General features: G+C 39.8%; 1 protein-coding gene and 1 long non-coding RNA gene across 2 annotated transcripts in view; one reads left to right on the top strand and one right to left on the bottom strand.

The window, feature by feature from the left end:
• JAZF1 (JAZF zinc finger 1) overlaps window positions 1-24,929 on the top strand; it is a 368,303-nt gene that overhangs the window by 317,228 nt on the left and 26,146 nt on the right. The window lies entirely within an intron of this gene.
• Window positions 9,930-12,251, bottom strand: LOC141264283 (uncharacterized). Its single transcript, XR_012319874.1, has 3 exons — window positions 12,080-12,251; window positions 10,364-10,443; window positions 9,930-10,237 (listed from the first exon to the last, which is right to left on the bottom strand). It is a non-coding gene; the product is annotated as an uncharacterized lncRNA (long non-coding RNA).

The raw sequence follows: 24,929 nt of genomic DNA, 5'->3' as shown, positions 1-24,929 counted from the left end.
TTATTAAAAAAGAAAAACTGAAATATCATTTGCTCAGATACTCATATTTAAATCACATGCTGTCCATTTCCTTGTGATCCTCCTTGAGATGGTTCTACTTCTTCATTGGAGTCCAGCTTTGTTTAATTAAACTGATAGGAAAGGCACTCACCTGTCTATATAAGACCTCACAGCTCACAGTGCATGTCAGACCAAATGAGAATCATGAGCTCAAAGGAACTGCCCAAGGAGCTCAGAGACAGAAGCGGTATGTGTGGAGAAAACCAGACACTGCTCATTACCTGCCAAATACAATCCCAACAGTGAAACGTGGTGGTGGCAGCATCATGCTATGGGGGTGTTTTTCAGCTGCAGGGACAGGACGACTGGATGCAATTGAAGGAAACATGAATGCGGCCAAGTACAGAGATATCCTGGATGAAAACCTATTCCAGAGTGCTCTGGACCTCAGACTTGGCCGAAGATTCACCTTCCAACAAGACAATGACCCTAAGCACACAGCTAAAATAACAAAGGAGTGGCTTCAGAACAACTCTGTGACCATTCTTGACTGGCCCAGCCAGAGCCCTGATCTTAACCCAATTGAGCATTTCTGGAGAGACCTGAAAATGGCTGTCCACCAACGTTCACCATCCAACCTGACGGAACTGGAGAGGATCTGCAAGGAAGAATGGCAGAGGATCCCCAAATCCAGGTGAGGAAAACTTGTTGCATCATTCCCAAGAAGACTCATGGCTGTAGTAGCTCAAAAAGGTGCTTCTACTCAATACTGAGAAAAGGGTCTGAATACTTATGACCATGTGATATTTCAGTTTTTCTTTTTTAATAAATTTGCAAAAATTTCTACATTTCTGTTTTTTTTTCAGTCAAGATTGTGTGCAGAGTGTAAAACTGCTGTGTTTTTGAAAACTGCAGCATGTCAAATCTTTCACCCTTTTTTGCAGCATTTTTTCACCCTCAGAAAGCAAAGAGTAAGTGCAAAAAAAGCAGAAAAATGCAGACATCAGTTTTTCCAGCATTTTTGGTGAAAAAAATGCAGGTATATCCCCACATAAGCATGGATGTTAGTACTGTAACTTTGCAGCGCTGGGATCCTGGATTCAAATCCCAATAAGAACAACATCTGCAAGGAGTTTGTATGTTCTCCCCGTGTTTGTGTGGATTTCTTCCAGGTTCTCTGGTTTCCTCCCACACTCCAAAGACATACTGACAGGGAATGTAGATTGTGAGTCCCAATGGGGACAGTGTCATTGATATGTCTGAATTGTAAAGCACTGCAAAATATGTTGGCGCTATATAAATAAAAAGATTATTATTGTTGTTTAATTAAATTAGTGATGTGAGAAATTAAACAATGCCTGACCAATGTGTGAAAGTGAACAATGACCTAAACGTGTGAACATAAACAATGTATGACCAACTCAATGCCCTGCCAATGTGTAATGCAAATGCACGCCTATGTGTCTCAGTTCTGAGTAGCCAATGAGGTCGTTGGTAAGGTGTCAAACACACCGATGCATGCTACCCAGCGGGACCTCAACGATCAAAAAATGGTCCAGGCCATTTCGACTCGACCAGCGATCTCACAGCAGGGGCCTGGTCGCTGCTACGTGTCAAACGTAGCAAGGTCGCTACTGCATCACAAAACTTGTGACTCAGCAGCGATCTCGCTAGCGATCTCGCTTAGTGTGACGGGGGCTTTAGTTATTTGATCAAATTGCCCTTTTTTTCAAAAATGTTTTGCGGTTTCACATACGTCTTGCATTGGTGACCTGACACTTTGTATAGTTCATGCTTGTATGATGGAAGCAAAGCTGAACTTTGCGATCCTGAAAAACGTAACAAAAATTCAGTAAGAAAAGCGGCAAAACTTGCATATTTTGGCTGCAGAAAAAAAGCAGCAAAAAAGCAAAGTGTGAACATAGCCTTACTTTGACTTCCAAGTTTGCTTCCTAAAATCTACTGCTGGTCAAAATCTTAAAACAAACTGTTTAAACTAAACCTCAGCAAAATGCACAGGTTTTGCATAACTGCACCAAAACTCTACAGTTTTGTATAGTTGCACTAGGCTTTTTGCTTTTCAAAGCAAATCATTGCAAGAACAACCGAGTCTGGGGTATCTTTCCTCTGTTTTTAGTCATTGGCCTTTCTAAGGTAAATAATGCTTTTAATTAAAATGGAGATATAATTGTGCAAAGAAAGTTTGTCATCTCTCCTGGCATGTTGTCAGTTGTTTTAATAAATCCTTATATTCCGAATAAAATAATAATTCTGGAGCATATTTTCTCATAATTCTGCAATTGTCATGTTTTTCCCGTATCACCTCTGGTATGTAACATTGGGGACATCCCCCTTAAAGGACTATTCCCATCATGTAATGTTATGGCATATTGCTAAGCTATGCCATATAATTATGATTGGGTAGGGGTCTGACCCCTAGATTCCTGCTGATTTGGTGAGTATAGGGACAGATAGAAGATGTTTCTGTCGGATAATGCCTTTAACTAACCAGAGTTTAGTAAAACTAATCTCTAGACCAGGAAAAAACTAAGTTTAGTATATGTAACATTCGACTAATAATGATCACATCCCAGAATCACATACACATTTACAGAATGGTTTACCTTCATAATTGCACTAAAATCATTATGTGAAAATGTGCTTCCTCTATTACTTCTGTTCGACAGAATATAATGCCAAATCAGAAGATGATGGCTGTACATTTATGTAGAGGGATATAAAGAGCAGCAAGGAATGTGAATAAAGCCTATAACGATATCCAGATAATGTGAATCCTTATGGAGGATGCAGAAGGCAGAGCCACAGCCCGGTGCACTGCCGCGTAGTAGTCATCTGGTGCCATATATAAAGAGATATGGCATCCTACTCTGTTACTTAATTTTTTTAATTTCTAGGTGGACTAATAACTAATCAAGGTGCCATCAGGTGAAACTTACTAAAGCTTATTCTACCCAATATATGTGTAGCAATGCCCCCCTATTCTTACAGGTGGCTTACTTACTTGAAAGTAGTTTGCAGTCAATCTTTTCTTCCTAAATTCTGATCACACTGACGTCCATGTGAGTTTGTGGTGTACTTGTAGGAGAACCCCATTGACTAGGCAGGATTGTAGGATAACCCCATTGATCAGGCAGGGTTGTAGGTGAACTCTATTGACCAGGCAGGCTTGTAGGAGAACTCCATTGACCAGCCAGGGTGTTAGGAGAATCCCATTGACCAGGCAGGTTTGTAAAAGATCCCCATTAACCAGGCAGGGTTGTAAGAAAGCCCCACTGACCAGGCAGGGTTTTAGGAGAACCCCATTGACCAGGTAAGGTTGTAGAAGATCCCCATTAACCAGGCAGGGTTATAAGAAAGCCCCACTGACCAGGCAGGGTTTTAGGAAAGCCCCATTGACCAGTTAGTATTGTTGGAGAAACCCATTGACCAGGCAGGGTTGTAGGAATACCCCATTGACCAGGCTGGTTGTATGATGTTGCTGATTGATCGTCTTTACAAGTTATGTATTTTTTTATTATTAAAGTTGAATGAATGAATGAATTGTACTGTAGATCATTCAAATATAAATTCTTAACATAAAGTTATCTTGTTTTATTGAGACCATATACATTTATTTTTAGGAAAATATCCCCTTTCTTTGTTCAGTCAAATACTGTGAAGGAAGCAGTCATGGGACACTGTCTGCTGGCTTTATGTCAGTGACCCTTCCCAATCCCCTAAGGCAAGCAGAGGAGATGAATAATGACTTCCCTTCGGTATGAAGGCTACATTTGGAAGGGCACACCAGCACATGTACAATGAACTAGTTGCAGCAGCATCCATATTTGGTAACCCCCAAGGATTCATAAATTTGGACTTGCATAGACCACACCTTAGTCCATTGCGTAATATCACTTCCTGTAATTCCTACTTCAGATTTTCCAGTCTTTGTAAAAGAAGTATGACCCAACAGTAAGTGCCCAGCTAGAAAGCATATTGTTCACATCAGCTTTCCAAGCCTTTGTCAGTAACAGTGTTTTACAATTACGCTTCTACATTTATGTTTAATGGCTCCAGTTCTACAAGCCAAACCGTGTCCATACCACAGTGCTAGGAGACTTCCAGAAAAGTGGGAAGTGAAATCAGAGTAAAGTAAAATGTAATAAAACTTTATGTTTTGTTAAAGCTATACTTTAAGTCATTTTCTCAAAGATCCACAAAACTGGGGTATGTGGTGCTGTTTGGCAGAGTCCTTTACATGTCACTTTGCCTAAAGAACTGGTGTAAAGGAATTAAAGTAGTCGTCTGTAATCCTGTTCCTTGTCCAGTGACATTTTGATTCAATAAGGTCAAGAAATCAGTTTGTGACTATTTAATTTTTTTAAATATATGGTAACTCTTTGGCTATGTTCACATCTGGCTTTTTGCTGAGATTTTTTTTTGCAGAAAAGAAGCTGTTTTTTACAATACCATCCAAAAGTATGAGATTTCAGAACTCTCACGCGTGCACTACGAACGGGCTGAATTTGAGCACTGCAGCGTTTTTGCAAATCTTCAGGATGTCAATTCTTTCAGCATTTTTTTCACCCACAGAAAGCAATGAGAAAGTGGAAAAACGCTGCAAAAACACAGCATAACATTTGTGCTGTGTTTTTGCAGCTTTTTTTGGTGAATAAAACTAATAATAATATAATGATAATTTTTATTTATATAGCACCAACAAATTCCGTAGCACTTTACATTACAGAGGGGAATTGTACAGACAATAAAGACATTACAGAGTACCACGTGACTCAACAGATACCAAGAGGAGTGAGGGTCCTGCTCACAAGCTTATAATCTATGAGGAAATAGGGGGGACATGAAAGATAAATGGTAAAAATGTATTGTATGGTCATCCATCATTATAATAAATAGGGTATGCACATAACCCTGCATGAACCGGTCACCAGCCAGTATGTGAACAAGTACAGACACAGAGAGATATTATGTGCATGAAGGGTGAGTAAACAGATGCTACAAGGGACCAGATTTGGATGAAAATTCTGGAAGAGAAAAACGGGAATAGTTACATAAGTGAGGTGAGTCGATAGACCAGTCTAAAGAAATGCGTTTTATGGCAAGCTTAAAACTGTGGGTATTGAGAATTAGTCGAATTGTCCTGGGTAGTGTATTCAAAAGAAATGACGCAGCACGCAAGAAGTCTTGGAGATGGGAGTGAGAGATTGGGATTATTGAGCATGTTAATTTTAGGACATTAGCAGAATGGAGGGTACGGGTAGGGAGATATAGATGAGGGAGGAGATGTAGGGTGGGACCCTGTATTGTATGGGCAACAAGTGCAATGACTGGCACAGGGTAGGGGCATCGGTGTAGTGGTTGGAGAGAAATATGACCCTGGCTGCTGCTTTCAGGATGGATTGGAGAGGGGAGGGTTTAGTAAGAGGGAGACCGATTAGTAGAGAGTTGCAGTAGTCCAGACGATAATGAATAAGAGCGACAGTAAGAGTTTTTGCTTAGTCAAAGGTAAGTAAAGGTCGAATTCTAGAGATTTTTGAGGTGTAGGTGACCTGAGCGAGCAAGTGATCAGATGTGGGGAGTGAAGGAAAGATCTGAGTCAAGTATGACCCGAAGACAGCGGGTGTGCTGCTGGGGAGTAATGGTGGAACCGCACACAGAAATGGCAATTATTGGGTTTAGGTAGGTTAGTGGAGGGAGGAAACTCAAGAAGTTCAGTTTTTGACATATGCAGTTTCAAATGCTGTTAGAGACAACAGAAAGACAATCCCTGGTATTCTATAGTAATGCAGGGGTGATGTCAGGAGACAATGTGTATTATTGGGTGTCATCGTATAGAGATTGCACTGAAACCTACTCTACTGATGGTTTGTCCAATAGGAGCAGTATATAGGGAGAAGAGGAGGGGACCTAGCTAACTTTATTAACGTGTACTGTAGACTAATTACACATGTAATATGCCTGAAAATCGCAGCTATTGGACGCATTTTATATGCAGCTTTTTTTTACTGAAAAAGAGTCAAGATTTTAGCTGCAGTGAACATAGCCTTACAGTGATCATTATTTTTTTGCAATGTCAATTCTGTAGGTACAGGGACAGATAAAACACCGATTTAAGGTGGGACCTTGTCAAACAGCATCACGTCGTCTCAACATCTATACATATACCATAAGGGATAGGGGAAAATTGAGGTTCAATGCCATCAATGTTTTTTTATTTTGTGGAGGTGTAAGGGGTAACTCTGAAATATATTTTCATCATACAGTTATATGAAAAAGTTTGGGCACCCCTATTAATCTTAAGCTTAATGTTTTATAAAAATTGGTGTTTTTGCAACAGCTATTTCAGTTTGATATATGTAATAACTGTTGGACACAGTAATGTTTCTGCCTTGAAATGAGGTTTATTGTACTAACAGAAAATGTGCAATCTGCATTCAAACAAAATTTGACAGGTGCATAAGTATGGGCACCCTTATCATTTTCTTGTTTTAAATACTCCTACCTGCTTTTTACTGACTTACTAAAGCACTTTTTTTGGTTTTGTAACCTTATTGAGCTTTGAACTTCATAGCCAGGTGTATGCAATCATGAGAAAAGCTACTTAAAGTGGCCACTTGCAAGTTGTTCTCCTGTTTGAATCTCCTCTGAAGAGTGGCATCTTGGGCTCCTCAAAACAACTGTCAAATGATCTGAAAACAAAGATTATTCAACATAGTTGTTCAGGGGAAGGATACAAAAAGCTGTCTCAGAGATTCAACCTGTCAGTTTCCACTGTGAGGAACATAGTAAGGAAATGGAAGAACACAGGGACAGTTCTTGTTAAGGCCAGAAGTGGCAGGCCAAGAAAAACATCATAAAGGCAGAGAACAAGAATGATGAGATCAGTCAAGAACAATCCTCAGACCACCTCCAGAGAGCTGCAGCATCAACTTGCTGCAGATGGTGTCACTGTGCATCGGTCAACTATACAACGCACTTTGCACAAGGAGAAGCTGTATGGGAGAGTGATGCAAAAGAAGCCGTTTCTGCAAGCACGCCACAAACAGAGTCGGCTGAGGTATGCAAAAGCACATTTGGAGAAGCCAATTTCTTTTTGGAAGAAGGTCCTGTGGACTGATGAAACCAAGATTGAGTTGTTTGGTCATACAAAAAGGCGTTATGCATGGTGGCAAAAAAACAGCATTCCAAGAAAAACACTTGCTACCCACAGTAAAATTTGGTGGAGGTTCCATCATGCTTTGGGGCTGTGTGGCCAATGCCGGCTCTGGGAATCTTGTTAAAGTTGAGGGACGCATGGATTCCACTCAGTATCAGCAGATTCTTGACAATAATGTTCAAGAATCAGTGACAAAGTTGAAGTTACGCAGGGGATGGATCTTTCAGCAAGACAATGATCCAAAACACCGCTCCAAATCTACTCAGGCATTCATGCAGAGGAACAATTACAATGTTCTGGAATGGCCATTCCAGTCCCCAAACCTGAATATCATTGAACATCTGTGGGATCATTTGAAGAGGGCTGTCCATGCTCGGCGACCATCAAACTTAACTGAACTGGAATTGTTTTGTAAAGAGGAATGGTCAAAAATACCTTCATCCAGGATCCAGGAAATCATTAAAAGCTACAGGAAGCGACTAGAGGCTGTTATTTTTGCAAAAGGAGGATCTACTAAATATTAATGTCACTTTTCTGGTGAGGTGCCCATACTTATGCACCTGTCAAATTTAGTTTGAATGCAGATTGCACATTTTCTGTTAGTACAATAAACCTCATTTCAAGGCAGAAACATTACTGTGTCCAACAGTTATTACATATATCAAACTGAAATAGCTGTTGCAAAAACACCAATTTTTATAAAACATTAAGCTTAAGATTAATAGAGGTGCCCAAACTTTTTCATATAACTGTATCCTGTAAGGAAGCTTTTTCATGCAACATTCCCATGCTGACTCTGTATTGCTTTGCTTTTAAGTCGACAGAGTATAGGAAAACAATGATAATCTTCTCTATAAATCAGTAGTAAAACACTCAGTTTTATCTTCTATTTGTTGATAAAGCTGAAGGTAGATTCTGGTTACTGCAATAAAAAAGAACTGAAATGTGATAGTGTAGCTCCCTGTGCTGTGTGTCCTCAGTCCTACATTACCATCATCGGAGGTTACAGTGAAGCCGCGGGACATGGAGCAGACAGTGCTCACCTATCCATGTCTGCGAGCAGTCGTAGATGAGAGTCCACCACATTGTGAGCTCAGGACATTTCTGTATTGGTGTGGTCGCCATATCATAACATGTCAAAGTCCCCTAAGGGTTAATGAAGAGCAAAATGGGCTAATTATCATTCTGTCCCATCGAGTTAGAGTTGTATTATAAATGTCACTCAGTCATTTGTATCTGGGAATCACCTACTATTCATCTGCTCACCTAGTGGTGCCACATACAAGACTTTCCTTGAAAGGTTACATTTATTTATTGTCTTTTTTAGAAAATCCATTTTAATATATCCATTTTGGGAATTCTGAGTTAATAACAAAAGGTCCCTTACTCAGGTCCTCATCTGTTGGCCCTAGTGTAGAGCGTTATAAACATTGTCTCACTTTGGACGACCTTCAGATGTCCCATAGTTTTGAATGGGCACTGTGTACTGCTTATTTTCCCTGTCGTGGTGCTGCAGGGACATTGAACACTTAGGGTATGTTCACATATTGCATATTTGCAGTGTTTTTGTTTTTTTTTTCAAATAAAAAGCTGCTTTTACAGTATAAGCAAAAGCTATGAGATTTCATAAATCTCATGCACACATTTGTTTTTTTTCCTGACTAAATTGAAAAACAGATGCTTTTTTGAAAACTGCAGCATGTCAATTCTTTCAGTGATTTTTGCAGCTTTTTTTTTCACCGTAGAAAGCAATAAGTACGTGCACAAATGCAACCATGCATTATTGTTGCGGTTTTGCTGCTTTTTTGGTGAATGAAACTAACTTTGTTAAACATATACTGTAGACAAATGACACATATAATCTGCACCAAAAAAGCAGCAAAAACTGCTTTTTGCAACTAGCTCTTTTGCTATCAAGAGAGCAAGTTTTGGCTGCAGAAAAAAAGCAATGTGTGAACATAGCCTTACTGCCAGGGTTCCTAGTAGGGGAAAACTATGCAATAACCTTATTGTCATTGGACCCTTCTAACAAATAGGGATTGTCCAAAGCAGTGTACCCTAAACACAATACATACAGTTGGGTCCAAAAATATTTGGACAGTAACATAATTTTTTAAAGTTTCCCCTCTGTACTTTAGTATAGTGGATTTAACAATAGCTAGCAATCAAGATGTGCTAGAAGCATAGGCTGTTAGCTTAACGTCTCACTTTAACCTCACATTACTGCTGCTGCCCCAGACTGCTCTCTCTCCCTTCTGAGACATTACGTTAGAGATCAGGGGGCATGGCTGGCGTCTTGCTACTTATGCAAGCAATCCCCCTTATCAAGGCTTAGCTGTGTCTGTGTGCAGGTTTGATATTTCCTCCCCTTTCATTACTCTTGTTTTGCACTGCCTGAAACTTCACAGCTAATATATAACCTGTTAAGGACCGTGGAGTGAGAGCTGGGGAAGCAGGGAGTGGAAATTGACAGGTCACATACAACCTGTGAAGGTGCAGGAAGTGCATAACAAAGAGTGAGGGGGTGGGGAGACCTCAGACCTGCACATGGCCTATAATAAACCTTGGTCAGAGGGCTGGCTTGCATTAACAACAAGATGCAAGCCACTCCTGGTGATCTCTGCCATAGCATCCCATAAGGGAGGTGGAGCACTGAGGAGCAGCAGCAGTGCTGAGGTGACCTTAAGAAATGGCAAAATCACATAGAAGAACAGGCAGATGGATATGAGCCTTTGTAGTCTTAGACAGAATGTAGTTTGAAATACATTTTTATTTTCTTGGAGTACCCCTTTCAATCAATGGGTGTTACAGATATATTGCATGAATTGAAGTTATTTTTTCAACAATCCCTTCATAATAGTAACTCCATTTTCTCAAACTCAAAAGTAATGTTAAAAGTAATTTGATTTATAATATCGGATGCAAATAATTTGCTATGACTGCCAAAAGTCTGAAACACGTGAACCTCACATGGCCATCACGGAGTAACAAGTGTCCTCCCTTTAGGTTCTCTTCTTCAGTTGCTGCTTCTTTGTTGGTCTTTGTCTTCAGTTTTGATTTCTGTAACAGGAAAGCATGCCCAATCAGCGTAAGGTCGAGTGACTGACATAGCTTCACATTAAGAAGCTGTTGTGTTACTTTTGAAAATCTACAATCTGATTCAACTTCCAGACTGTTTGTTCTTACCGTGTCATGAAATAATGGGGTAACAGGCCACACCAGAGGATGAAACCACCTGACAGTCAATTGTCCAATTAACTTTGAGCCTGTGAAAATGGAAAACTATGTAAAAATGTCTGTAACTCCTAAATGTAATATTTTTTTATACAGTCTGCACTTTTATTTTCTGATCCATACTACAGGTGTGCAGAGGCTAAATTGTGATCACTCTGCCACTGCCCAAATTCTTCGGCCAGAATCATCACTTCCCAAATAATAATAACTTTGCTGTTTCTGAACGTTCATATTTTCCAAGTCTTTCTGATGCACTTGATTATGTTATTAGTTTGTGCTCCAGAGCTGTGTCTGTAACTGAGGGCTGAAAGGGCCAACTATAGTCAGACAGTGGAAGCTATGGAGATTGCCAAGGTCGCCTAAGTGTAACTTGGAAGCCAACTGCAGCTTATAGACCTCATTCCCTCTGCAATTCTTTGCCAGATAATAAGTGTCTAGGATTCAGCACTAAAGAAATCCATTGATCTTCTGAGAATCTGAGTATAATGTAGAGTCAGAGACCCTGATTCCAGGAATGTCCAGGCTTACATGGCTGCTTGATGCAGTTTTGATAAAATCACTGTTTTATCAACAGGAGATAATTGCTAGAGGACTAGCTGTTTTGTGTCATGTAGTTCTCCATATTCATGAGCTCTGCATAACCCTGTCTCCTCCTTTTGATTGTCAGATTTCTGCCTATGCACAGTGTACCTAGTAAGCGACCAATCAGAGGTGTGGGCGGGGTTATACAGAGCTCAGCATTCAGAGAAGTGCTACATCTACAGCAGAGAAAACGGTTATTTTATCAAAACTACAGCAAGCTGCCAATAAGTGATACATCGCTGGACTCGGGGTCTCTGCCCCTACACCATGCTGTTCTCAGATGGAGTAACAAAAACCCGGTGACCAATTTTCTGTAAAGCAATAAACAGTTGCTGCTCATAGCAGTCAATGGAGATGGGAGGAGGAGGGAAGCGCTTGATAAAGACAGATACAAACATTCAGCTGCAAGTTCACCTGCAACAACAGGTAGACTTTATTTAGTTGCCTCATTATACAATTCAGTACAGGTGTTACATCCAGAACCACACGCTGTTATATCCTATAACACCAGTATAGTTGGGAATTAGTGGAGAAAAATGAGTCGGTCAATCCCAGCAATACCACAAGCAATTTATGAAAAAGATGTAAAGATAATGACTGGTTACATTGTTTGTTTCTAAACTAGATTATACTTGTAGTATTTGTAGACACAAGGAATGATAAAATGGAAAAAAGAGAGTGTAGTATGAACCCACATCTTGTCACTAATATACTTTTTAATGGTCACACAAGCTCTGAATAGGTAATCAGTAATTTGTGGTCCTCTAGACATTGTTAAAGACAATGGTATTTCAAAAAATGAAGGGGCATAATTTGCGTTTCTGGCTGTAGGCACTTAGAATGAGGACAGCCTTTGTGACTTTGCCGATGGTGGGGGCAGACATCTGTAGACGTGGCACATGCTTCCACACTTCAATCACTGCATCTCCTGTATGTCAGCTAGCCACTTTTGATGCTTCTAGAAGGCAATAGATATTTTAGCGCTCATTTTGTGATTGATTTTGGATAGTGTGAAGGCGTTCAAAGGATGGATTTGCTTAAGAAGTATCCAGATTGGCAGTACAGAACATGTGTTTTCATGATTACCTTATTCCCGACTCTCTATGATGCATCGCCTTTCCTTTAAACCTAGTTGTAGCTTTGAAGACTGCAGTGTTTACGGTGAGATGTAACGTAGTCTTGCTGGAAAAGAACATTGTGGATTACAGGACCACCCTGGACGTGAGAAAGCTTCCTGGCATACCCATATTTCCGGAGTGTCTTTAGAAATATTTTAGTTTAGTAATCCTTATAATGTACCTATGACTGCCACAGTGGGTGTCAGCGACTGGCACAGAGCTGATGCTAAGCTGCTCTCAGAATGCGCAACAGATAAAGTGGAAAATTATCCTTCCATCTTTTTCGGAAATCATTTGCAGTATTTCTGGGATTGACCGACTCATTTTTCTCTAACAGTTCCCAACTATACTGGTGTTTTAGGATATAACATTGTGTGGTTCTGGATTTAAAACCTGTACTAAGTTGTATAATGAGGCAAATAAATAAAGTCTACCTGTGGTTTCAGGTGAACTTGCAGCTGAATGTTTCTTTGTGTCAGTCTTTAGCTAGCTCCTCCCCTCTCCATTGACTTTTATGAGCAGCAACTGTCATCTCATTCCTACGTGAGATCGACCTATGTATTTACTAAAGACAGAGAAATGAGACTGAATAATAAGTAAAGAAGGAGATAAAGGCATATTTCTCTGATAAGTTATACAGTTGAAACCAGAAGTTTACATACACTATATAAAAAGACACATATCCATGTTTTTCTCAATATCTGCAATGAAATCAGAATAAACCTTTCCCTTTTTAGGTCAATTAGGATTACTATAATGTTGAATATTTGCCAAATGCCAAAATAATGAGAGAGGGAGAATGTTTTAAGGCATTTTTATTACTTACTGCAAAGTTAAAAGTTTACATACACTAAGATTACTATGCCTTTAAACAATTCTGGACTGCCCATATGATGATGTCATGTGTTTGGAAGCTTCTGATATGTTTTTTGGCAACATCTGAGTAAATGAGACACACCTGTGGATGTATTTTAATGAACACCTGAAACACACTGCTTCTTTGTGTAGCATCATGGGAAAGTCTAAATGAAGCAGCCAAGATATCAGGAAGAGAATTGTGGACACAGAAACAGAGACCTTAATTTTTGGAGACATGTCCTGTGGTCTGATGAAACTAAAATTTAACTTTTTGGGCATAGTGACCATCATTACGTTTGGAGGAAAAAGGGAGAAGCTTGGAAGCCTAAGAACACCATCCCAACTGTGAAACATGTGGGTGTCAGCATCATGTTGTGGGGTTATTTTGCTGCAGGAGGGACTGGTGTACTTCACAAAATAGATGGCATCATGAGAAAAGATTATGTGGCAATACTGAAGCAACATCTCAAGACATCAGCCAGGAAGTTAAAGCTTGGGCGAAAATGGGTCTTCCTAATAGACAATGACCCGAAGCATACTGCCAAAATGGTAACAAAGTGGCTTAAGGTTAAAGTCAATGTTTTGGAGTGGCCATAACAAAGCCCTTATCTCAATCCAATTGAAAATTTATGGGCAAAGTTGAAAAGGCAGGTGCGATCAAGGCGACCTTCAAACCTGGATCAGTTACACCTGTTTTGTCAGGAGAAATGGGCCCAAATTCCAACCAACTATTGTGAGAAGCTTGTGGAAGGATATCCCAGACGTTCGACCCAAGTCATTCAGTTTAAGAGCAATGGTACCAAATACTAATGAAATGTATGTAAACATTTGACTTTTCAGTAAGTAATAAAAATACCTTAAGGCTATGTGCCCATGATGCAGAATTGAAGCAGAAAATTTCTGCAGCATTTCTGCATGTCCTTGGCAGTAAAAACGCTTGCGGATTTTACACGCGTTTTTTAAGCGTTTTTAAAGCGTTTTTACATGTGGATTTGACTTGCGTTTTTCAAATGCATTGAGTAGTCAAATCCGCATGCGGAAACGCACAAATAATGGACATGCTGCGGATTTTTCCGCACAGAAAACCCGCTGCGGAAAATTCCGCAGCATGTGCACAGAACAAGCAGATTTTCATTGGGGACCATGGGGCACATATTACCAAGCGTTTTAAAAGCGTTTCCGCTGCGGAAATTCCGCAGCATAAACGCTTGAAAAACGCATCGTGGGCACACAGCCTAAAGCATTCTCTATCGCTCATTATTCTGTCATTTGGCAAATATTAAAAATTATGTTAATCCTAATTGACCTAAAACGGGAAAGGTTTATTCTGATTTCATGTCAGATATTGAGAAAAACATGTTATGTGTCTTTTTATATAGTGTATGGAAACTTCTGGTTTCAACTGTATTACAAAGCTTGTTCTATGGGTTGATGGAAAAAAAATGATGGAATATATAAGGTATATGTAGAGTTTTTCCATTTTTTTAGATCAAAACCAGATCAGAATCACTTTATGAGATTAGCCCTAGTCAGGGCTGAATGCTTTAGTGACAGCGTCATGCTCCGGGAAGGAGCCGTCTGTGACAGTGTTGTGTGCCCCCTCTATCAGTTTCTGTACACAGATGCCAACTCAGGAAGCGGCATACAAATGGCAATAGGAGGCTTGTAAGTAGCTTATTGCCAGCATGGCAGTGGCTTGTCAAAGGTTAGTACAACAGGAAAAAATACATAGCTGTGGTAGTGGAGGCTATGCTAAAGTCTTTCTGTAACTGCTAGAACAAGTGTTGGGATGGGAAAAGGCTTCCTTCGGTGATCGTCTGCTGAGGGTGTCTCTGCTGTAACTAGTTACGAAGTGCATATACACCTTCGTAAGTGGGGGGCACCTGCTGTGACTACTGGGGTAGGTGCTATGTATTCTGGAGAAATTGGGGGACGACACCTAACTGTGGCTATTGGGGAAGTAGGAGTGATGTGTTGACTACTAGGGAAGTGAGGTTGACAATGCGTGCGCTGAGGGGTGCTCTGATTACTAGGGAAGCGGAGGTGGGATAGAGGACAACTATTTAACTATAAGGTAGGATTCTCTTCATTGCGGGGAGGGGTGCTCTGATTACTAGGAAAGCGGAGGTGGGATAGAGGACAACTATTTAACTATAAGGTAGGATTCTCTTCATTGCGGGGAGGGGGCACTACTGTAACTACCAAACTCCATGTTGACTACTTTTGTTGAAAAAAAATCAAGCAAGACTTGTAAACAGACATTTTTTTCCGGCAAGTGTTTCTATTATGAAAAAAACGTGAAGCACTCATCCTAGTCAGGAAAAATATTTACACCCATCATTTTTCAGTTGTAAATGCTGGACAGACAATGGACCAGACGACTCTGTAGACAATCACAGTTCATAGTCAATGGCACTTGGCATTAAACATACAAGTGCTTATGGCCGTGTCCTTCGGATTCTGCATGTGAATGCACCGTGTGCATAAAGCATTAAATTGGGACCTTTGCTATATCTAACAAGGTACAAGAATTGCAATATATGCATTATTGTGTAGGCGTAGACTATACATTCTACACCCTGTCTGTACATGAGTTCAGTTACTTTGTTGATCCACGCACCTGAAAACTGAGTAACCATTTTTATCATTCTTAAGAAGTTATGTTTGTGTTTGCGTTTTATTTATTAAAATGCCATTAATGTAATTTTTGGAGCAACTTACCATACTAATTTTATTAAAAAAAAATACAAGTTTCAGCACAGTTAACAGCCAGTAGACACCTAAATATGGTTTGCATTTGTTGTTCCATTTACTTTATTAAACCCATTACAGACATTTTACACTGTGGTTCTAAATGGTATCACATCTGCAGACATACACAGCTGAGCACTGAGTTGTGCCAAACTCCGCAGGTGATGTCTCACAACCTCGGGCACAGTGGGGGAATCCCTGTAGATCAGACTTCAAAACTTCTAATTAGTCAGGTCGAACCTAAGTAGCATTGACATCAAAGAGACACACTAAGGGCCTCATGCGGGATTAAGGCTACTATTTCACTTTATATAGTGCAGAATACAAAGAGCATATATCCTGGCTGTTCAGCATCCGAAAAAGTCATGTACACAAGCAGAGACTAAATCTGTTCTCACAAGGTCTAAGTTTCTTGCCATTACTAGTTTATTGCAATTAATTAAAGTTTAAGATATTTGTTTCCAGTCAAGATGGATTAACAAATCCTATTCCGATGACCAAAAAAATGGTTTATGGTAATATCCCAAAATTTAGTATGCCCAGGGGTGGCACGATACCATAATATCAGATGTTTAGATCTTTTTTTATAGGGCTATAGCTTACACATCAACACCACTCAATTAATTAAGGTCTCAACCAACTCTGAGTCTTGGACTTTTAGGTTTACCACAATGACTCCTCTCCATATGGGCCCATTTTGACAACACCTATGTATTGATTAAAAAAAATGCCATTCTATGCAATTATCTGAATGACTCCACTCCTATAGTTTAATGTGGAACTGAAATTGGTTCCTGTCAAAGGGTAATACTAACTGTAATATCCATTCAGTCCTAAAGGCTGCATCTTCATCTGAATGGCCTGACGCTTACCTAATAAATGAGGCATGCTAGCGTGAGTCTGCATCTGGTTATGTTGGGAACGTATGAATTTCTCTGCTGCCATTAGCATCATAATAAACAAATGAGAACTATGCCAGATCCATTTTCATAAAGAAATCTAATTGGGGTATAAATTTGCCTATTAGGTTCTCATTAGGTTACCAATATGTTTGACAGCGAGAAAAGCTCTAGAAATCCGAGCAATCCAAAATACTGGACCCCCAGATGAAAAGAAAATGTAAACACAACTTTAAAGGGAATCTGTCAACAGGTTTTTGCTACCTCGTCTGAGACCAGCCTGATGTAGGCAAAGAGACCCTGAATCCAATTATGTATCACTTAGTTTACTGGGTGCAGCAGTTGTGACACAACCAGAGTTTTAGATATAACATGGAGCAGAGCTTGGAAAGCTAACCCCTCCCCCACCAGGCTTTGTATGTACAAAGCATATAAACAGCGAGCTGCTTTATCACAGGAGTTGGACTAGCAGTCTTGTGCACATCAGACCTTGCAATGATAATCTCCGGGTGATAAAATCTTCATTATAAGTAAACAACAGCACACAGCCTGATAAGGGACACATTGCTGAAATCTGTGTTTCAGCCCCTATCTTGTGCTTTTTCAGATTACATAGCAAAAAAACAGCTGACAGATTCCCTTTAACCCATGGTAATAGATCATGAAATCCCCCTTTGGCATGGTTATTTAGGCCCTAAAGTATATTTGAATTTTCCAAATGTTTATGGTTTTTACAGTATCATGGTATGTAACAGTACCAATCCTAGAAACCTGGTATAACTCGGTAGAGTATTGAGTTCTATGATTCATGTATTAGCTAGCAGTAGTATTCCTGTATCATTGCCTGTTCCCATTCACACACCCAATAGTTTTTCTCTTCCCAGTCTAGAAGATCCACTTGGTTCTCTAAACAGTTGGACGGCCTCTTTATATGCGGCCAGGGAGTTTGTTAGTAAGCTTATTCAGAATTGTGTTTCTATCTTATAATTACATTCTCCAGTAACACATGCCAAAACCACATTAATTAGGGGAGTACTTCCAAGGCGCATACAGTATAAGCTTGTACCAGATGTTCATTTTTCTCTGCCCCAACTGTTTTTAATTCTTTGCTGAGTGTTTGATGGAGGGGCGGCGTGGAGATCGTTTAAACATTTGCCAGAATGCCATTAACATCCCGTGACTGGAGGTGGAAAATGTCCTGCTTTGTTTTCTGAAAACTATACCATGTTTTTTTTTCTGTGTATGCCACAAGCTAGACAAGGGATAGATTACACCGCCATCAGCTTTATGACCATGGGGTTAAGGTTTAAATATTAAAAACAATCTCTCATGCAGATTTCTGCTACCAGATTTGGAAAAAAAATCAGGTAAATAGCATTAATTGAAGAGCATTTTTTGTATTATTACACTGCTCAAAAAAATAAAGGGAACACTTAAACAACAGAATATAACTCCAAGTAAATGAAACTTCTGTGAAATCAAACTGTCCACTTAGGAAGCAACACTGATTGACAATCAATTTCACATGATGTTGTGCAAATAGAATAGACAATAGATGGAAATTATTGCCAATTATCAAGACACCCTCAATAAAGGAGTGGTTCTGCAGGTGGTTACCACAGACCATATCTCAGTACCAATGCTTTCTGGCTGATGTTTTGGTCACTTTTGAATGTTGGTTGTGCTTTCACACTCGTGGTAGCATGAGACGGACTCTAAAACCCACAGAAGTTGCTCAGGTAGTGCAGCTCATCCAGGATGGCACATCAATGCAAGCTGTGGCAAGAAGGTTTGCTGTGTCTGTCAGCGTAGTGTCCAGAGGCTTGAGGCGCTACCAGTAGACAGGCCAGTACACCAGGATACATGGAGGGGCCGTAGGAGGGCAACAAACCAGCAGCAGGACCGCTATCTCCACATTTGGGCAAGGAGGAACAGTAGGAGCACTGCCAGAGCCCTGCAAAATTACCTCCAGCTGGCCACAAATGTGCATGTGTCTGCACAAACGGTTAGAAATAGACTCCATGAGGGTGGTATGAGGGCCTAACATCCACAGATGGGGGTTGTGCTCACAGCCCAACACCGTGCAGGACGCTTGCCATTTGCCACAGAACACCAGGATGGGCAAAGTCACCACTGGCGCCCTGTGCTCTTCACAGATGAAAGCAGGTTCACACTGAGCACATGTGACAGACGTGACAGAGTCTGGAGACGCCGTGGAGTGCGATCTGCAGCCTGCAACATCCTTCAGCATGATCGGTTTGGCAGTGGGTCAGTAATGGTGTGGGGTGGCATTTCTTTGGAGGGCCACACAGCCCTCCATGTGCTCGCCAGAGGTAGCCTGACTGCCATTAGGTACCGAGATGAGATCCTCAGACCCCTTGTGAGACCATATGCTGGTGCGGTTGGCCCTGGGTTCCTCCTAATGCAGGACAATGCCAGACCCCATGTGGCTGAAGTGTGTCAGCAGTTCCTGCAAGATGAAGGCATTGAAGCTATGGACTGGCCCGCCCATTCCCCAGACCTGAATCCGATTGAGAACATCTGGGGCATCATGTCTCGCTCCATCCACCAACGTCACGTTGCACCACAGACTGTCCAGGAGTTGGCGGATGCTTTAGTCCAGGTCTGGGAGGAGATCCCACAGGAGACCAACCGCAACCTCATCAGGAGCATGCCCAGGCGTTTTAGGGAGGTAATACAGGCACGTGGAGGCCACACACAATACTGAGCCTCATTTTGACTTGTTTTAAGGACATTACATCAAAGTTGGATCAGCCTGTAGTGTGTTTTTCCACTTTAATTTTGGGGGTGACTCCAAATCCAGGCCTCCATTGGTTAATAAATTTGATTTCCATTGATGATTTTTGTGTTTTTTTTGTTGTCAGCACATTCAACTTTGTACAGAACAAAGTATTCAATGAGAATATATCATTCATTCAGATCTAGGATGTGTTATTTGAGTGTTCCCTTTATTTTTTTGAGCAGTGTATTATTATTATTACCAATGCTACTACTACTAATAATAACTACTAATAATATGTATTAACTTTATTAATGATAATAAAAATAATAATATTTTTTTTTAAATAGTGCCAACACTTTAAAACAAAGTGGGGACATTACAAAGTAAGCTCAAGAGTTAGATGAGGAGCAAGCTTACAATATAGGGAAATAGGGGACACATAAAAGATAGAAAGTGCTTGTCATGTATGGCCCAGCCATCATTATAATAAATAGGTCATTTAAATCCATAAATGATTTAAATATTATGAAGAGCTAGTAATTGGTCTATTTTTTCAGAGGAGACATGGACAACCCTTCATGGAACATCTCCTTCAATAAACTTGCCTGCAGGAATTACTCCTGAAAAGTTTTTTTTAGACCTGCATTGTATTAATACTACCACTACCAATGATAATAATATTTTTTAATAGCACCAGTTGTGTCAGATTGTGTTGGCAAAGGCTCACCAGTAACATTGATTCTTTGGGCCCACTGTTCAGTTACATGCAAAAATAACCTGACACTAGTACCCAAATTTACTTTTGCTTCAATGTAATATTGACTTTGCCAGCTTGTTTAAAGGGAACCTGTCACGTCCTAGGTACTATCTACACTGCCCCCATAGCGTTGTTAGTGATGCAATGTACATCACTAACAAGCTTTTTTCATTAAAATTGGTGGTAGTATAATGATTTTATAACTTTATATACTTTGTCCTGCCTGCTCGTATTCAGTCGTAGGGATGTGATTCTCACATTCAGTCATGGGCAGCATCGCATTCACTCACTGATGCTGATTGGATGATACCTTTTTCTGCAAATTGTAAATCCAGTGTAATAGCACTAATCATTAGCACTCCTTCACATGGGCCTACCGGAGGATTCTCCTGTGGGCCAGTCCGAGTCTGAGCACCAGCATAACCACGTCTGCACTTTAAAATTCTGGGAGTGCATAGTTCTGTGGTTCATAAAGCTGTATAAGCTGCTCACCCAGCCAATATGTGTGTATGAATATAAATGAAGTGGATTAGGCTACAAGGAGTGTGTGGAATAATGTTAAATGAAGAATGAGGTCCCGAAGAATAATGGTGATAAAAGGACAGAAGTCAGATTACTGCCTAAAAAGGCCTGCTTAAAAATGTGTTGTCTTTAAACCAAACTCTTAAAGTTATGGATTTGGGGAATTAATTTGATTAAAGTATTTCATTCCAGGAAACTGGTGCAGCACAAGAAAAGTTTTGAAAATAGGAGTAGGAAGGGCTTTGCGTTTTTTCAAAACTGCTGTATGCTCTGTATCTGCGCCATTCAGCTGCAGTATTATGCCCTCACTATGCAGCATGTTCTGCACTAAAATATGTCCCCAGTATGGAAAGTGTTTTTTTTATTTCTGATAGATTTAGATTAATTACTCATAATATATTTAGTCAATTAACGACCTAGTTACATCTCGTAACCCAGCTTTGATAATGAAGAATGTCAGATTTTTTTTAATTGTCTGATATAAATACATAATACATAAAGAATGCGGCGAGATTTGAGCTATAAAGCAAGCAGACTTGTGAATGCAGCTCTGAAGTATATGTGAAGACTCATCATGAGGAGGAATACAAAGTATTTAGTGTTACCTATTCCTTTGAAGTAGATAAATTCTATTTGTAAACTGTAAAATCACTTTCATAGGTGAACATACACTGTAACCGTGCAGAAAAAATACATGTTATATAGTAAGTGTCTAGTTTATAACATACTGTAGTTAGTTTCCAACCATAGCTACTTCTGCCAGGAGATAAAGAGTAAATTTTTACTTTTTTATTGCCCAATTAACTTACCAGATTTATATACAACATAAATTAGAACCAAACTCAAGATAATTGAGCTGGAAAGTACCTTACAAATAAAGGAATGACTATTCTTTTGTAATATGGGTAAAATGTAAACTATTCATCAAGTGGTTGACGTTATGTTAATTTATTAAGTCAAATGCAGCAGTTTTTTCAGGTAGAAAAAATATGAAAATTATAAATATAATCTGCCATTTTATTTATGTACTTGTACATTGAATCCAAAAGCATTGAACTGGAATAGAAGTTGGGGTACATGCAGCGTGTAGGCGCATGTTCACACTGGCCACTAAACAGACAAAACCCAAGACAAAAGCAAAATGAGAAAATACCCTGTAGTAAATAAATAAATAAATAAATAGCAATAGTGCATGAAAATAATATAGGGTACTTGGTTAACTTAATATTGACCAAAAAAACGTAAAAGCCATCCTACCACGTCACGGAGACCCTATTCAGGATGGTCCTAACCTCTAGTATTAAAACCTTACCATGTGTCTAATGACATAAGCGTGAATAAGGGCTGAGAAGGACCAAGGCCCCGACTAATGGACACCCAGCAGTGGGGAGCTTTTATTTATGTACTTGTACATAAAATTATTATATAACTACTGATATTCTTATTTACTTATATTGTCATTTTCCTATATAAGTTCTATCTATCTTTTAGAACTCATGCCCATTATAGTTTACGAGTTTTTAAGCCCCAAAGCATGAAGACATGTCTGATTTTGATCCGCGTCACTGATCGAACTCGGCAATGCAACCCTTGAACCCGTGAAAAAAATAAGATCATACTGAGATGCCATCTTAGTTACATAACCACTGCTGTTCAATTTACATATTTCTTTCATAGGCGAAGCTTTAGAGATCTTCTTGTATGCAAAACAAAACTGATGAAACACTGATTGTAAAAAATGATGCTGACCAAACACTGATGAAGAACGGTCCGTTCTTTACGTAAAAAGAAAAAAATCACTGATTTTCGAATGAGCTCAAACTCTAACAGGCGGCAGTGCAATACTTGTATACATAAGACAGAATCCCCTTTTTCTTGTGTGGTTTGGACAGAATGATGGAAGAGTGGAATGAATTACTGATCTGGTACATGATGTACAATACAAAGTTATATTGTGGTACCGTGTTAGCCAGAAAAATCAATGTAAATACCTTTATGCCCAAAAACGACAAAAGTATTCTCGGAGTGATACCTTTATTGGCTAACCAGAAAAATATATATACACATGTGGTCAAAATTGTTGGTACCCCTCGCCTCTTTTAATGAAAGAAAAACCCACAATGGTCACGGAAATAACTTGAATCTGACAAAAGTAATAATAAATAAAAAATTATGAAAATGAACAAATGAAAGTCAGACATTGCTATTCAACTTTGCTTCCACAGAATTTAAAAAAAAATTAAACTCATGAAATAGGTCTGGACAGAAATGATGGTACCCCTGAAAATAATGTGACAAAAGGGACATGTTAAATCAAGTTGTGTCCACTTATTAGCATCACAGGTGTCTACAACGTTGTAATCAGTCAGTGGGCCTGTATATAGGGCTACAGATACTCACAATGCTGTTTGGTGACATGGTGTGTACCACACTCAACATGGACCAGGGGAAGCAAAGGAAAGAGTTGTCTGAGGAGATTAGAAAGAAAATTATAGACAAGCATGTTAAAGGTAAAGGTTATAAGACCATCTCCAAGCAGCTTGATGTTCCTGTGACTACAGTTGCATATATTATTCAGAAATTTAAGATCCATGGGACTGTAGCCAACCTCCCTAGACGTGTCTGCAGGAGGAAAATTGATGACAAATCAAAGAGACGGATAATACGAATGGTAACAAAAGAGCCCAGGATAACTTCTAAAGAGAGTAAAGGTGAACTTCAAGCTCAAGGAACATCAGTATCAGATCGCACCATCCGTCGTTGTTTGATCCAAAGTTGACTTCATGGGAGACGACCAAGGAGAACACTATTGTTGAAAAAAAAATCATAAAAAAGGCAGACTGGAATTTGCCAAACTACATGTTGACAATACAACGCTTCTGGGAGAATGTCCTATGGACAGATGAGACAAAAATGGAAGTTTTTGGTAAGGCACATCAGCTCTATGTTCACAGACGGAAAAATGAAGCATATCAAGAAAAGAACACTGTCCCTACTGTGAAACATGGAGGAGGCTCTGTTATGTTCTGGGACTGCTTTGCTGCATCTGGCACAGGGTGTCTTGAATCTGTGCAGGGTACAATGAAGTCTCAAGACCATCAAGGGATTCTAGTGAGAAATGTGCTGCCCAGTGTCAGAAAGCTTGGTCTCAGTCGCAGGTCATGGGTCTTGCAACAGGATAATGATCCAAAACACACAGCTAAAAACACCCAAGAATGGCTAAGAGGAAAACATTTGACTATTCTGAAGTGGCCTTCTAAGCCCTGACCTAAATCCTATTGAGCATCTTTGGAAAGAGCTGAAACATGCCATCTGGGAAAGGCAACCTTCAAAATGAGACAATTGGAGCAGTTTGCTGTTGAGCAGTGGGCCAAAATACCTGTCGAGAGGTGCAGAAGTCTCATTGACACTTACAGGAATCGTTTGATTGCAGTGATTGCCTCAAAAGGTTGTTCAACAAAATATTAAGTTAAGAGTACCATCATTTCTGTCCAGGCCTATTTCAGGAGTTTAATTTTTTTTAAATTCTGTGGAAGCAGGGTTGAAAAGCAATGTCTGACTTTTATTTGTTCATTTTCATAGATTTTTCATTTATTATTACTTTTGTCAGATTCAAGTTATTTCTGTGACCATTGTGGGTTTTTCTTTCATTAAACGAGGGGTGCTAACAATTTTGACCACGTGTGTATATATGCAAGCTTTCAGAGCACAGAGGCTCCTTCTTCAGGACTATATTACAAATGAATTGAGAAGACAAAATGTGCCTTTTGTCTTATCAATTCATTTGTAATATTACCTGAAGAAGGAGCCTCTGTGCTGTGAAAGCTTGCATATATATTTTTTTCTGGTTAGCCAATAAAGGTATCACTCCAAGAATACTTTTGTCATTTTTGGGCATAAAAGTATTTACATTGATGTGGTACATAAAATGCTGGAATTCCAAATAATTAGTAGCCAGTAACAATATGCCGCATATGAGGATAAAGAGTTATCCTCATCCATTATCTCCAGCACAGCTGACTCGGTGGCTTCAGGTGATGTGATGTCTATTCACCGAGCACAGGCTGCTGCTGTCTGAGCTTGGTGCCTGTTTTCTATAGGGAGGTCTATTGACAGAGCACATGCTGCTTCTGTCTGAGTGATGCTCCCCCTGGGCCGTGGGGTACTCGGAAGCCGGCCGGTCGGTGCTGGGGATGTCACGGTGGCAGTGACCCGGTCCGTGACCCAGGGCGGTCAATTAAAGGGCAAAATAAAAGGGGAATAAAGTTTTTAGAGATTAATATTCGTG

This window comes from Phyllobates terribilis, unplaced genomic scaffold, assembly GCF_046119375.1.
Source record: "Phyllobates terribilis strain yellow unplaced genomic scaffold, ASM4611937v1 Scaffold_4__5_contigs__length_816908805, whole genome shotgun sequence".
In the NCBI taxonomy this organism is placed as follows: domain Eukaryota; kingdom Metazoa; phylum Chordata; class Amphibia; order Anura; family Dendrobatidae; genus Phyllobates; species Phyllobates terribilis.
This window is presented reverse-complemented; position numbering and strand designations above follow the sequence as displayed.